This window comes from Vanellus vanellus (genome assembly GCF_965231255.1).
Source record: "Vanellus vanellus genome assembly, chromosome: 22".
Taxonomy (NCBI): Eukaryota; Metazoa; Chordata; class Aves; order Charadriiformes; family Charadriidae; genus Vanellus; species Vanellus vanellus.
Window position 1 is genome coordinate 544,459 of NC_138927.1, and position 15,167 is coordinate 559,625.

The following is a 15,167-nucleotide window of genomic DNA, read 5'->3' on the forward strand; positions in this document are numbered from 1 at the left end:
CCAGGGTTTTTTTCTTGGAATTATTCAAAAATACAGTTGCAAGGGTGTGAATTGAGTGCTGGCCACTGAAATGTTGCTGCTCTTCAGTGTGAATGCTTTCCCTGGTGTCCTGTCATCCCAAAGTCTGTTCTGACTTGAGTTTTGAAGTGACGGTACTGCAGAGCTGCAGCCAGGAAGACGGGGAGAGTGTATCTCTTCCCTGGATGCTGCCTGGGTGGATGCAGGTGTGCCAGTCTGTGCTTAAAACTGACTTGTTGCTGTGCCTTTGGGGAGCGTAGATGGGTTGGGAGGACTTGGGCACCTGTGTGGAGTGTAACTCCTTGGAGCTATGGGGTGAGCTCAGACTCCTGAATTCTGTTTTTTAAAATGCTATTTTGTGTGTGTATTGTAAGTTTTTAAGAGATTCTCAACTGTTTAAAGGTGTTCAAAATGGAGTATACTACAGATTCACGCGTGCCTGGCAGATTCCTCTGGAGACCCTTCTGCAAACTCTTCCCGTCTGTCCTGATGGCCGTCCCCATACTTGGGTCCTGTGTGTAGTTGCCTCCATGAAGATACTGCTTTTCCTCCTCCTCACTGCCATTAGCCAGCTCCTTTCACTTGGACTTGCTGTCTTTCTTATGTGCCCTTATCTTCAAATGAGCACAATCCTTTGTGTCTCGGGCATTGGTGAGGTCTCTCTTCAGAAAGGTTGGTTCTGCTGGCCCTGAAGAGATGCCTTCATCTTCTGCTGTCTCAACTCTTCAAGTTCTGGTTCATTGCCTTCTATTTCTGCCTGCTAGGGAGGAGCGACATGATCGAGTTGTGTTACAACAAAGCGGCTCCCAAGGAAGGTAGTGCTTTCTGGCAGGGCCCAGGACTTAGATGAATCTGCTGGAAGGTGAGTGGTGCTCTCCACTCGCTGCCTTTTCTTCTTTTCCTCTCGTGCACTGCTCTGTGTGACCAGATGTAAAGTGAAACATCCTTCCCTAATAAAACTAAGGTATTATGGTGTTTTATACATTAGCTGTCTCTTAGAACAGTAGAATACAGTTCCTATTTTCTGTGTAAACACAGGAATACAGTTTCTTTACCTTATTTTTCCTGCTAGGTATAACCTGCTAGGTAGCTGAACCTCAAGGGGCAAAACATGGCTTAAAAAATAATGTTGGTGATGTCTGGATGACACACGAGAGTCAAACAGTAACTAGCAGCAGGCTAAGGTGGGCTGACAGGTCTGGGAGACACTGAACTGTGCAGCACTACTCTGTTCAGGCACTGAAATTCCTTTTTGTTAGCAGAGCTTGATCCTCCATTAACTGGGAACACATTGGTAGGACACAACTTCCTTGTCAAGGCAACGACTAGCCACATTTGTTCTGAGGAAAACGTCAGCTAACTTTTGCGGTGCTGTCTCTCAGATGCAATCTCTTCCTGGGCGTAAGAAATGAGCAGTGCTGGGCAATAGCTCAGATGATTAGAGTATTCCTAAGTGGAGTCTCTCACCCAGAGGACATGCTGTCCCTCTAACTTGTCTGCCTCTTGTTCTCCTGTCAAAGTATTTCTGGCTTAGAGATCTGTCCCAGTCACTCTTGTCCCAGAGTCCTTCCTTTCGATATTGAAATACTGGTCTTCCTAGTAGTGTTTCCTTTCAGATGGTGTAATGTCTTTGCTGACTGATGGTACTGACCTTTCAGATCTTTTCTTTAATTTTTTTTTCAGGAAGCTCAGGATGAGTCTTGTGAGAACTTGAAATACTTGTAAGGCCCATGTTATGCTTCTGCTTCTCGGAGCCGTGTATGTTTATGAGAATTTGACCAGTGGAGTGGCTTACCACTGGGGTTTGAGGAGTGCAGCCTGTGACCAAAGTCTTTGAAGTACTAGTCCTATGGGCCGCTGCCGTTAGAGACATTATATATAATATAACTTGGTTGGGGCAGCAAAATGTGTAGCTTATAACAATGCTGTTTCACTGTGAGTTTAGCTGTTCTGTTTCCTTTTCTTTCTGTCCTGCTGATGATATGCTTCTATATCTGAATATGCAGTATTTCTCCTGTCTTATCTACTCAGCCAAGTCCTGTGAAGGTTCCCATCTGCCAGGCAGGCTTTGGCAGCAGTGAAATACCTGTCCAGATACTTCTCTGCTCCACTGGAGGGAACCTAAGAGGTTAATTTTGATCCTTGTATTCAAGCTTTGGAATTGCAAACTCTTTGGAATTGCCTGGGTGGAAATAAGTGAATGCACAACGTGGACCCCCGCAGATGCAGGCTGGGCTGTTGCCTGGGCTCTGCAACGCACGCCAAGGCAGTGGGGTGGAGTGAATGAAACTTTTCATTTCAGGAGGTAGAGATGTTATAGAGGGAGAGATCTCTAGGCCTCCTTCCTCCTTGGAGCGTTTCTTAGGTCAGCGGTCCTCATAGACTAAAATATTTGTCCTCCATATGCAGGACAGGAAAATAGATCGGTGGGAATCTCCTTTCTTTCAGAAGGAGAAAAGGTACCAGATAGTTTACAGAAGCACCTTTCAGTAGGGTCTTGGCTTTGGTTTTCTGTGGAAATAGCTTGTCTTCCATATCCAGTTCCCACAGAATGTACACGGGGGGTCTACCAGAGTCCAGCTCAGCTCGTTGTTCCTTTCTGGGAGTCCAGAGATCGCTCCTGAAGCTCTTGGTGCCCTTCTGAGGCAGGGAGGTTGCCTTCCCCTTCATAGGCAATTTGCAAGGGTGTATCTCCTGTTCAGCAGTGGTGGGGTGGGAAAGGACCTTTGCAAGTTACTTGGGGAAACTGCAATAGGAAACCACTCACTTGTGGATTAAAAGGGACAGGGGGCAGGACCTTCCGGTCTGGTGGTACTTTGTAGTCTAGGGATGAGAGTGGAGGATCCTCTGAGCATACAGGCAGCTGAGGTCTAGATTTCAGCAGATGTTCACTAGATTAGCTAGATTTCACTGGGTAGAAAAACTATTCAGTAAAGACAGCTATAAAAAGCCTGGGTGATCAGCCAGAGACAAAATCTATTCTTGATAAGACATAAACCAGTGTGTTAATTAACATTTATATTAGTTTGGCAAACACAGTGATGGGCTCTAAATTGGCTGCTGCTGCTCAGGAATCATTTCTTAGTCACTCAGCTGCAGGGATTGTATAAAACAGAGTACTGTTGGCAAAGACAGAGTGAAATGGAAAATACTGTCTTCCTCGCTATGAAGCCATGTTGTGGCCATACCTTACAGTTTATGTGGATGCCCATTTGTACACATGTTTTATTGCACAGCCTTTCAAAAGGAGACAAGTAATGGTACAGAGGAGAACCAGGGCATCAAAAGCTGTTTTCTTCCTGAACCTGAGAACAAGAGGTTATGGAGGGATATCAGCAAGAAATTGGTTGAAAAGACAGAAAAGTTTTTCCTGCAGTAGATTGTAGAACTCAACATAGACTAGTATTGAGGTCAGAAGATTTTAATTTTCATCCACATACACGTTCACATAAATGAAGGCCATCAAGCTATGTAAAGATCCCGGTGTAACTGCTAGCTGAGGGAGTCTCTGCCCCGTATTGGCAGACGCTGGCAACGTATGATGAGGGATGCATTGCACTGTGCTCGCTTTCTTTGTTGATCATCATCTGCTGGCTGCTGTTAGACATGATGTACTGAACTAGATGGCTTGGATCCAACATCACCGTTCTTATGCTGGCTGTGTGGCTGGGTCTTCTTCCAGCCCTCCTCTGCCCCAAAGAGATGGTGTCTTTGTAAATGCATGGAAAAACTCTCTTCCTTGGGCAATAACAACTCTTTCGCTGTACACGATTTCTATTTCAGAAGTGTAACTGTAGTTCTTTAGGGGCTGACCTTCTGGAAGGCAGCTCTGTGGAAAGGGACCTGGGCATCCTGGTGGATGATAGGATGACCATGAACCAGCAATGTGCCCTGGTGGCCAAGAAGGCCAATGGTGTCCTGGGGTACGTCAAGCAGAGTGTGGCCAGCAGGTTGAGGGAGGTCATCCTCCCCCTCTGCTCTGCCCTGGTGAGGCCACATCTGGAGTAGTGTCCAGTTCTGGGCTCCCCGGGTCAAGAAAGACAGTGATTTGCTGGAGAGGGTCAAGCAAAGGGCTACAAAGATGATGAGGGGACTGGAGCATCTTTCTTATAAGGAAAGGCTGAGGGACATGGGGCTTTTTAGTCTGGAGAAGAGAAGACTGAGGGAACTTCTTATCAATGCTTATAAATACTTAAAGGGAGGGTGCCAGGGGGATGGGAACAGGCTTTGTTCAGTGGTGCCCAGTGACAGGACAAGGGGTAACGGGCACAAACTTGAGCACAGGAAGTTCCATCTAAACATGAGGAGGAACATCTTTACTTTGAGGGTGGCAGAGCACTGGAACAAGCTGCCCAGAGAGGCAGTGAAGTCTCTGACTCTGGAGACATTCCAAACCTGCCTGGACACCATCCTGTGCAACTGCTGTAGGTGAACTTGCTCTGGCAGGGGGGTTGGACTGGATGATCTGCAGAGGTCCCTTCCAACCCCTGCCAGTCTGTGATTCTGTGCTTCTATGATTCTTTCTCTCCCCTCTTAAAACAACTGAAACTGGAGAGAAACTGTGAGAAGTTGACATGCTGGAGGGGAGGGATGCCATCCAGAGGGACCTGGAGAGGTGGGCCCATGCCAACCTCATGCAGTTCAACAAGGCCAAGTGCAAGGTCCTACATCTGGGTCAGGGCAATCCCAAGCACAAATACAGGCTCGGCAGGGAATGGCTGGAGAGCAGCCCTGAGGAGAAGGACCTGGGGGTGCTGATTGACAAGAAGCTCAACATGAGCCAGCAATGTGTGATCGCAGCCCAGAAGGCCAACTGTATCCTTGGCTGCATCAGAAGTGTGGCCAGCAGGTCAAAGGAGGTGATTCTGCCCCTCTACTCCACTCTCGTGAGACCCCACCTGGAGTACTGCATCCAGCTCTGGAGTACCCAACATAAGAAGGACATGGACCTGCTGGAGCGCGTCCAGAGGAGAGCCACGAGGATGATCCGAGGGCTGGAGCACCTCTCCTATGAGGAGAGGCTGAACGAGTTGGGGCTGTTCAGCCTGGAGAAGAGAAGGCTCCGAGGAGATCTTATTGCGGCCTTCCAGTCCCTAAAGGGGCCTACAGGAGAGCTGGGGCAGGACTTTTTACTGGGACATGTAGCGATAGGACGAGGGGGAATGGCTTTAAACTGGAAGAGGGCAGGTTTAGATTAAACATTAGGAAGAAATTTTTTACTTTGAGGGTGGTGAGGCACTGGAACAGGTTGCCCAGAGAGGTTGTTGAGGCCCCACCCCTGGAGGTGTTCAAGGCCAGGCTGGACGTGGCCTCGGGCAACCTGGTCTAGTGAGAGGTGTCCCTGTCTATGGCAGGGGGGGTTGGAACTGGATGATCTTCAAGGTCCCTTCCAACCTAAACCATCCTATGATTCTATAAATTTGCCTTATTATAGGAAGTTTCCCTCAGAAAGAGTTGGGCGATTGCAGTGTGTTATCTAGACCAAATGGGCTGTCTTGACTTCCTTTTCCTCTTGCAAGCTGCAGTGTGAGCAAGACCTCCCCTGCTCAGGCAGCTGTGCCCTACAATTCACATGCAGAAAAGGGGCATTGTCCCTTGTGTGCACCAGCACGGTGTGCCTGGGCCCCACAGCGTGCGGGGCTGCACTGGCTAGGTTCAAAACCTCCTCATTTTTTTTTTTCCAGAACTCCTGCTGGCAGTGCACCTCCTGCTGCAGGGGGCTTCCCTGCCTTCAGCTCCGGGGGGAATTCCTTTTGCTCCTTGAAAGGTAAAGCTCTCACAGCCCTGGCTTCATGTTGTTCACAAAATGGGCAGATGTTTGGGAGTGCTGCTCCTCTAGGCTGGGCTCCTGTCTTCCCGCTCCGATCTCAGTGCTGCAGTGAGCACCATGCACACTTTCGGTACATCTAGGACGTAGCTGAGCTGCCTGACTCACTATTGAGGCTCGGCAGCCTTCCTACTAGGAAACCTCCCTGTCACACCAGCCAGAAGGCTTCAAACTCCCAGGGCAAGAATGGAAAGGACTTTGGGGCCAGTAGGTCTTTCCTTTGCAGCAGGAGATCTCTGCCTCAGCCCATTGAGTGCCATAAAAATCGACTCTCTTGCATTATTGTCCTCCCTGGCCACCTGCTTCATTCATGTTCCCTTCCTGGGATATTAAGTTGTCCTGCAGCTGCAGGGAAGTCCAGGTATAGCACTAACGTTAACATTAAGGTGCAAAGTCCCCTGATTCACAGCCACTGTGGAGTTCTCACTGAACCAAACAAGGATGTAACCTGAAAATAATCGATGGGATTTGTCACCCATCTTCTCGTGACTAGTCAAACTGCTTCCTTTTCAGCTGCCAGCAGGCCCTGTCTGAGCACTTTTCTTACAGTTTTTCTGGGTGGAATGGGGTTTGCAGGAGTGCATTTTGATGACATGGAGAGCACCTGCCAAGGAAAACAACACTGGCACACATGCCAATGCAATTGTTGCAGTTCAGATCACAGAACTGAAATGTTTTGGGGAAGGACCTCTGTAGATCTTTAATTCAACCTTGTGTTTGAAGTGGAGTCGCTAATGGTAGGTGAGGTCGGCTGTGGCTTTATCTAGCCAGGTGCTAAGGATGAGACTCTAGGTCTCCTGGATTCCTGTCCTAGTGATGCGCAGCCCGACTAGTGAAAACATTTCACCAGTGTCCATCCTGACTGTCCTGCACCCCAGTTTGTGGCTGTTGCCCTTTGCCACACCATTTGCCACTGCTGAGAAGTTTGCTTCCACCCTCTTTGCAACTTCCCTTCTAACAGCTGCAGGGAATGACCAGATCATCCCTCGGCCTCCGGGCAATCCCAGCCTGGCTCCCTCCCTAGGATGTGCCCCAGGGTTCAGACCGTGGGGGCAGCTCTCTGCCGGCCCCACTCCAGTTCTCCACGTCCCTTTCGAGTTGCACACGCAGTTTCAGGTCCAGCATCATCAGTGCCAAGCAGAGGGGCTACTACCTGTCCTCACTCTGCTGGCCACGCTCCTCCCGGCATAGCCTAGTTTTCCTTATTCACAAGAGGACAACGAGCTGGCAAACTTGTCTGCCGAGAAAGACCATAACTTAGCTGCACGATAAACTGGTGTGGCTTTTCTGTTTGGTTGGGAAATTGAAGTATTTGCTGCAGCTCTGCATACTGCAGTTGGGTGTCTGGAAGGCTTAGAAGCAGGGGCTGCAGGATGTACAAACAGCCGGTTCCTTCTGATAGCAGTGCAGGTCCTGTGCCTGCTCTGATGTGCTTTCAACATGCTTTTATGCATCGACCAGTTGTGATTGTCTGGCCCTTCAGGGCTGTCTCAGAAACCTCGTGCCTCCTTCCTTGCAGAAGCCAGTGCCAATTCTTAACAGCAAAGAAAACCCAACAACCTTTTCTTGTTAAACAACCCATGGTGAATAAAAGGAGCAGACAGAAACACATGTGATCTCTTGTTATAACACGAGTGACTCAGACGGATGTCATGGCCATGACCTAAGTGATGCCAGTGCTGCAGTACACATCTGGGGAAATCCCATGAGAAACCCAAGCAGAGCAATGCCAGAGCTGCTACCCCAGGACTGTGTCAGCAAGAGGGAGTGAATCCCCGGGCGTCCGTCCACCCTTTCTTCCCAGGCTGAAGGAGCACAAGGACCGAGGGGGATTTATAATGCTGCAGAGAGGGCAAGGAAACTAGCTGCCACAGCCTGCAGTAATTTTCTGGCTAATGTTTCCCCATACGGGGACTCACACAGCAAAGCGGTCTCATCCTGATGCTTTGCCCTGCTGCAGCAAGTCTCCACCTCCAATGGGAGCATTTGAACAAGCTCGCGCTGCTGTGCTGGCTCCGGTCCCACTATCTGGAAGGAAATGAGAAGCCCAGAGGATGGATCTGCCGATGGCGCTGCCCCCCCTCGCCAAGCCCAGACCATCTCTGCCACCCTGGCCGGGCTGGGGAGCACCCCTGCCCTGGAGGTGCTGCAGGCAGGGTGTGAGGCACCGGGTGACCTGGGGGGGTGACAGAGCCTCGGCTGCTGTTTCCCTCTCGCCGCTCGAGGAAGGGCCGCAGGAGTCCGTGTGGAGCTCCAGGGCGCAGCCTGGGCACGTCTGCGCTGTGTCGCAAGTGCCAAGAGGGAAGTGAGTCACTCACCTGCGAGCGAGCCCGGCGCCCTCCTTCCCGTCCGAGCCTCATCCCAGGCAGGAGCACGCCGATGGCTTGGCCCTGCCGGTGGCTTCGCTTGCGGCAGGGACGTGGCGAGCTGGGTCTGCTGGGCCAGGTGCTCTGTGACCCAGAGGTAAGAGGCTCCTTTCCCTTCTGCTTGCTCTCCCGGGGTGCTGGCGTCCCTCCCTGAGCTCCACAGGCTCCTTCTCCCTCTGGGAGTCTCGGGACACCGGCTGGCTGGGTGTCCCCCCTGGGTGTCTGAGCTGTGGCATCTCAGTCAGCTCCGGGGGCTTCAGAGCCACCATGGTCCTCCCCACCCAGGTGCGCTGGGCAGACGCGCGCTTGCTCCCCATGCCCAGCAAGCAGGGACAAGGTGCGTCGTGATGGCATGAGTCAAGGCTGGCACTGCCATTGCCTTTGGGGCTGTGGGGATGGGGACCGCTCTCGGCTGGGTGCCCTCCCACCCCTGGGCGGCAGGAATGACCCTGGCTTTGCTCGCACACTGCAAAGCAACGTGAGGAGCCCTGCCATGGACCTTCCTCCTGTGAGGAACAGGAGGCAACGCTCAGAGCCTCTTGAGGAGCCCAGGTCCCTCATCCCGCTCCTGTAGGGCCCCTGGCCTCGTCCCTGCCGGGCTGGGGCAGGGGGACAGGGCAGAGGGCCCTCAGACGCTGTCGGGAGGTAACTCACTGCAGCGTGGAGCAGTGGGAGCAGAGTGACCTGGCTGTGGGCAGCTCAGCGAAGGCGTGTTTTTCCCCTCCGGCAGAGCTACGACAGCCGGGGGCTGCGGCATACAAATCCTGATGCGGTGGCCTACGGAGCTCACCCCTCTGCCCGGCGCGGCAGGGCTGGACTTGGGCTCCACCTGTCAAAACTGGCCAGAGTCTGCCCCGCTCCCTGCTTCACCCGCTGCCGGCAGCCGACTCCAGCAGCCGCATTTCCTGGCCGGCTGGGTTATCCCAGCGGCAGCACAGTGAGCAGCAGAAGCTGTGTCCTGCCTTTGTAGCTCTCAAATGGCTACCAGGAAGCGTTGCTGCTCGCTGCCCCAGGAGGGGCTCTCAGCCGCGGGGGTGGATGCATTTCCCTGCCGAGCAACCCAAGGTCCGGGGCATGTTCCTGCAGAACCGGTAATAAGGTGGGGACATGTTGTGCTGGACTCTGAAATACTCGGAGGGGAAAGTTACAGAGTTTATTTAGCACTTCTTTCCTGCAACAAGCAAAAGGAAATTGTGCGGAGGGTGTGAGATGAGTAGTGGAAACTCACAGACAGTAACGCTTAGCGTCAGATCAGCACCAGCTCCGGCTCAAAAGGAACTTTATGTCCTTTCAAAGACCTGTGCTGGCACTCCAGAACACATCCTGGTGACCGGGACCAGCAGGTATCACTCTGGTCCTGCACGCTGCGTGCACTGCACAGGTCTCAGCCCGGTGGCAGCGGCTGGTGCTTTCACAAGCTCCGTGTTGGTATTTCATCGTGTCCTCATTCACTGCTCTTGTCACTGAACGGGGAAGTTAAAAGTGTACGCACAGCCTGTCGGCTAAAATTCTGCTCCTCTGCACTCCACAGAGAGCTCTTCTCCACTAATACAGCACGGTTTTGCTCTTGGAAAGAGATCTCTGGATATTTGCTTATAATACTATATTTTCAAAACCAAAAGAGTTCCTGATACCTGCAAAATTTGTACGTGGCGATCAAAAGTGGGTATTTTGCAAACGGGCTCCATCTCAGAAGGAAACGGCCCCAAGGAAACATGCCAGAGGCGGACAGTGCGTACAAGGCGGCAGTGAGGCAGTGTGCACTTGCCGTTAGAGTGCTGATACGGTGCCAGACCAAGGGGAACAGCCCACTGCCTACCGACCAGCTTGCACGTTGTCCCCAGAAAATGTCATCTGGAAGAGCTGCTCTGGGATCCAGCGTCCTGATATAACAACCCCAAGTATTGTTAGTGCTAGTTAACAACATCATATGGGAAACAGTTATAGTAAAAGCAGCTTATTTATTTATTAGATGGCAAGTTTGGTTGATAAAAGTAAAGGCACATTCGAGATTTTTTTTTTCCTTAACTTGGCCTTGCATGGCATTCCGTGTTGTCAGACTTTGTGAGCATCCCCCGGACTGGAAGAGTGGTAAGTAACACTGAGAACAGGGCAGTCAAAAACTGCCAGGACCACTTAATAAGCCAGGTCACCGCAAACAGAACACGTCTTAATACCCGACTCACAGTTATGTACTCGTAAGCAGGCAGGAGAGCAGGGGACAGTCCCCAGGCTGGAAAGGACGCCAGAGGGAGGAGTGCTGGCTGCGGGGGCACCTGTCAATGCGAACCAGACATGGTGCGGGTCAGGAGGGAGCGGGGGACTATTCTCACGGTTTCTCTGTTGCCTTGGTACTGGGAGCGCTGAGTCTGGGTCCCCCGATGCAACAGCTGAAAATGGAGGTGAGGAACTCCCCTACTAATTAAGAGGTGGACAAGTACAACGTGGCACGAGGACAGTCTACACGACCAAGTGGTTGTTCTGGGAATTTCTATGATTCCCACAAGCTTGAGGCCTAACCTGAGCATTTTGAGGCAAAGCTGCAAAATGAGGAAATCTGGAGAGCAGCAAGGAGGCACTGGCCTCCTCCGTGCTGGACGTGCTCAGGTCCCAGCTCGGGGCAGTTAGAGGTGTCCTGATGCCAATGGGAGTGCTTAAATCAGAAAGCAAAGCTCGTCTCACTGCTGGAGCTTCCACCCATCAGGTCTCTGTGTCTTTCACCACTGAACTTGGTATGTTTTTGTCGTTTGGTTCTCTGGGTTTTATGAAAGATGTTTTCCACTGAACTTTTGGTGACGTGTGTGTACCCCATCAGTGGAAGAGCCGACACGGCTGAGCAGAGGAAGGATGAAGATTTCTGATGGGAGTTCCTCCCTAGCCCAAAACCTCCTGGGCTTTCATTTCCTCTAAGAACTTGGCTGCAGCAGGACAGCAAGCTTTGTTTGGCTGTTCCTACAGCCTCTGCAAGCGCTCCCCTTCCCTCCGTGACCAGATGTCCTCACTCCTGCTCTTCCCAAAGGCATGGACTGGCTGCCAGCCAACCTCATTAGCATGCTTTCATTTTGTTTTTAATTTAAGCTCCCAGAAGCAGTCTTACAGGTATAACTGAGGCTCTGTCTGGTCCATGAAGGGTCATGCTCCTTGGTCCATGTTTACAGCCGCTGATGGGGAAAGGGGAAGGAGGGAGGGCGGTGGGTGGCGGCGGGAAGGAGGCTGCTGCAGCCTCCATCCCAGCCCAGATCTGTAGCGCCACTGCAGGATCCCGGGAGCCTCACCCTTCAGGTCACCCTGAGGTGGCCTGACAGAGCCAGAGCCTGGCTGTTCCCTGGTCCCCTGCTCCACACAGCCAGCCCCCCCGGCGCAGCCCACCCTCCTGAGGCAGGGCAGGGCAGAGCACAGTCTCCCACCCCGCGCAGTGCTGTTGCTGCTGGGCTCCCTCATGCTGAGGGACTTTGGGTCCCGCTTAGCTCAGGTGGCTTCCAAGTCCCTTGGACACCCCGTGCTGTTGCTGCAGGGGACAAGGGTGATCCCACAGCAGCTCAGTTCGTGTCCAGCTGTGGTGCCAGCTGTGGTGTCCAAGCACTTCTGGGTGTTTTGGAGCTTCCCCTGAGCAGGGCCCGGAGCAGCAGGACATCCTGGTTCGCGCAGCAGTTTGCTGAGCACTTGCACAACGCCCTGCCAGGCTGGGAGCTCGGCTGGGGCTCCTGGTGGCTGCCAGGCCCCCGGGTGCACAGCCTGCCCCTGCTCACCCGGGCACCACGCTGAAGTGCACGCCAGGTGCTTCCCTCTGTAACGGGCCTTGGAAAGGCCGTCCGCACCCGCCAGGGAAAAGCCAGGGAAGAGCTGACCCAGGCAAAGAAGCCCAGATCAGTGCTGGGGCTTTGCCTGCCCCTGGCTGGGGACATCCAGCCACCGGCATGGACAGAGGGTGGGTTCTGGCACCCCGCCGGCTGCCCCGATGCTGCGCAGCCCATTGCCTCGAGATGGCCGAGGCCAGGCAAGCCAAAAGTCAGCGTCTTGGCAGAGCAGTGTTGCTGCTGTCCACCTTACCCCAGTGCCCCATCTCCCCATTTGATGAGGAGGTGCTGTGTGTGGCTCAGAGCCAGGTCTCACCAGCTAAACAGCTAAAGCGTGACTGGAAATTGTCCCAGGGTCTGTGCAAGCTCCTGGCTCTCAGAGAAGTTTGTCTGGTGCCCTCAACTGGTGATGCTCAGGGAACACAACCCTCAGCCGGTCCGTGGTGGCTCTCGCAAGACACAACACAACACCATGGGGGTCTCTGGTGCTACTCACAGCATGGACTTGGCCAGGGCATACCATGGGCTCTTTGCCATAGATGGCATTTCATGAAGAGCCAGGAGAGACAATCTTCCCAGGGGAGCACCGATGTGGACTGGCCTCTTCTGCTTCCGCTTGGGCCCACATTGTTCCTCAGGAGCCTTGTTGGAGGCTTGTGCACCTCTTTGTGCTGGTGATGGACTTTGTGGCTCCATTCCTATGTGTTTCACGCTGAATCCAGGCATCAGACTTGGTGTTTCAGTTCCTGTGGGTGTCTGCAGGTATGAGGTTTGTGTAGGATATGGCACAGATGCTCCAAGCTCGGCGTGAGCTGGTGTAAGAGCCGTGTCTGCATGGAGGGCAAGTTAACCATCAACATGGGAGCTGCAACTTGGGATTTACAGCTTAGCTGGGACTGTGTATGCAGCTTTGCTTTGCACTGGTGTCTCCCTGAGCACCCCACCAATTTGCATCATTGTGATGAGTGGTCTTCAGGCTGCCACAAATAACGGTGGTCATGACATGAACGTGGATGGGCCAGGTGAAGACCTGCCATGCTGTGGTATCTCAGTGTCCACTGAAGGTCCCCGAGATAAAAGGAGACTTGGGATGGCTGGATTCCTGGGTCTGTTTAGCCCCAACACAAGTGTGAAGGAGACTCTGCTAGGGAATGAGTCTTACCATGGGATTTATGACTTTCCTGGCACTTCCTTTCCTCAAAGTTATTAAGTGAAAGCTCTTCCGGCTTGTGCCGTTCACCTGTTTGGAAGGAGGATGCTCAAATACTGCCTAATCCCAGATCTAACCAGGGAGACGGAGTCGATTCTTATTCTGCCTTTAGAGGAAAATCCCAACTTTGCCCTCTTTCAGGATTATCAGAAGGAGAGATACTTTGAGGAAACAGCTTTAAGGACTTTCCAGATCTTTGCTGTGGTTAATTGCCTTTCCTCTACAGCTTATTTTATTTCTCATTTCCTTTGAGCTGATGTCACACATTTCCTCTTCTCTAGTGACTCTGCAGTCATGCTGCAGTTGCTCCCATTCTGGTGTCCTGTTCTTGAGAGCTGCCTGCGTGGAGACCTCCCAGCCCCAAGTCAGGGAAAGTAACACTTGGAAGAAGACTGAGCATCCTCAGTAAAACACCCATCACTGCTCTACTAAAGCTGAAGACAGACATATCGTGCTGAATCCTTTCGACTGCGGTAAGCAGAAAATATACTTTATTAGTACTCTTCCTCTCGGAATATATTTTTCACAATGGCATAGCTTGTGTTAGCACGGTCTTTGCAGCTTGCAGCCATGAGCTCGTAAATCCTTATAGGGAGAGCACGGCCCATGGGAAAGGGCGTAGACTGGGAGCAGAGTCTGCGGTTGCCTTGGCCATGCTCTGGTGCACAGCTGGTCACTTCCACCCCTCGCTCTGCATACAGTGGAGTTGATGGTATAAACCACTTGGGATTATCGGCTGGTGTACTAGTGTACAAGATAATGGCTTGGGCTAGAGTTGCCAGGGATTTTGGTAACGCAGCGCAGCCCGTTGCTGCAGAGAACGGGACCCACACCCACCAGCCCGCACCCTGACCACTGTGCCTGTTCTCCCTTCTGCTGACACGGAGAATACTTATGTGTATTATACGAAGGGGAACTGCTTCAACAGGAGAGGCTGAGTGAGATCCCACATATGGTACTCCACAGTCTAGGGCTTAGGACATCTCACAAGTATACGGGAGATGTGAGTTTGAGTTCCTCGGGCTGAAGAGGGAAGTGGGTGTTGAGTAAATTTAGTGGGGAATGGTGCCATGCTCTTTTCTAGCTGTATTTTGTAGAATATCTGGCTTGACAAGCAAGAAGGGAAAAAACAACTCTCTTGTGGTTCCCTGAAGGACCTTGGCATTGGCACTGCACAGCCAACTAATGCAACGACAGATGAGTTCTGCCAAGCGCTGCTGGGGTCAGGAGACGGCACTGCCATCTCCCACAGCCCACCCTTCCCAGAGATTCCTAGCAGACTTAACAACACAGAGCATGTCCTTGCAATTATCTCTCCAGGCCAAACTGCAGCCCCTTAGCTCAAACCTATCTGCTGTGCAGGGCTTGCAGTGGAGAGGGACGTGCAGGTTTGCTCTCCCTTCCACCCCATCTGCTAAATCTGGCAGCTTATGGGCAGGCCAGGAGACCCCACCAGTAAAGTTCACCAGAGCTTCTGGGAGAAGTTTGGAGGTTGCCATGCCCATGGATAGCACCAGAAAGGGAGGGGTAGATGGACAGTGCCCCCGTGGCACAGCCTAAAGGGACTTTATGAATAACGATGGGATGTGGACACTTTCTCTCCTCCTCATGAATTCTGCTAGTGGGATGCATCACAGGGTTTTTTTTTCCCTACTCTTGGTATAGTCAGGTCTGGTGCTACAGTGATAGAGCACTTTTCGTTGCAAGGATTCCAGCCTCAGGCACTACAACTATTTGCTGAAGTTAGCAGACAGTCAGAACAGTGGGTTTATGATGCAGATTCTAAGACCTTAGGTAATTAGGACATTTTTTTCCTTATTCTTACATGAGAATAGTGTATCAAACACAAAGCTTCCCACTGTTTCTCTTGCCCCTGCACAACCTCACCCCTTTCCCGAATGTCTGTATCTGCTAGGTGCCCTCCTAGAGGTGCAAACCCTTCCAACTGG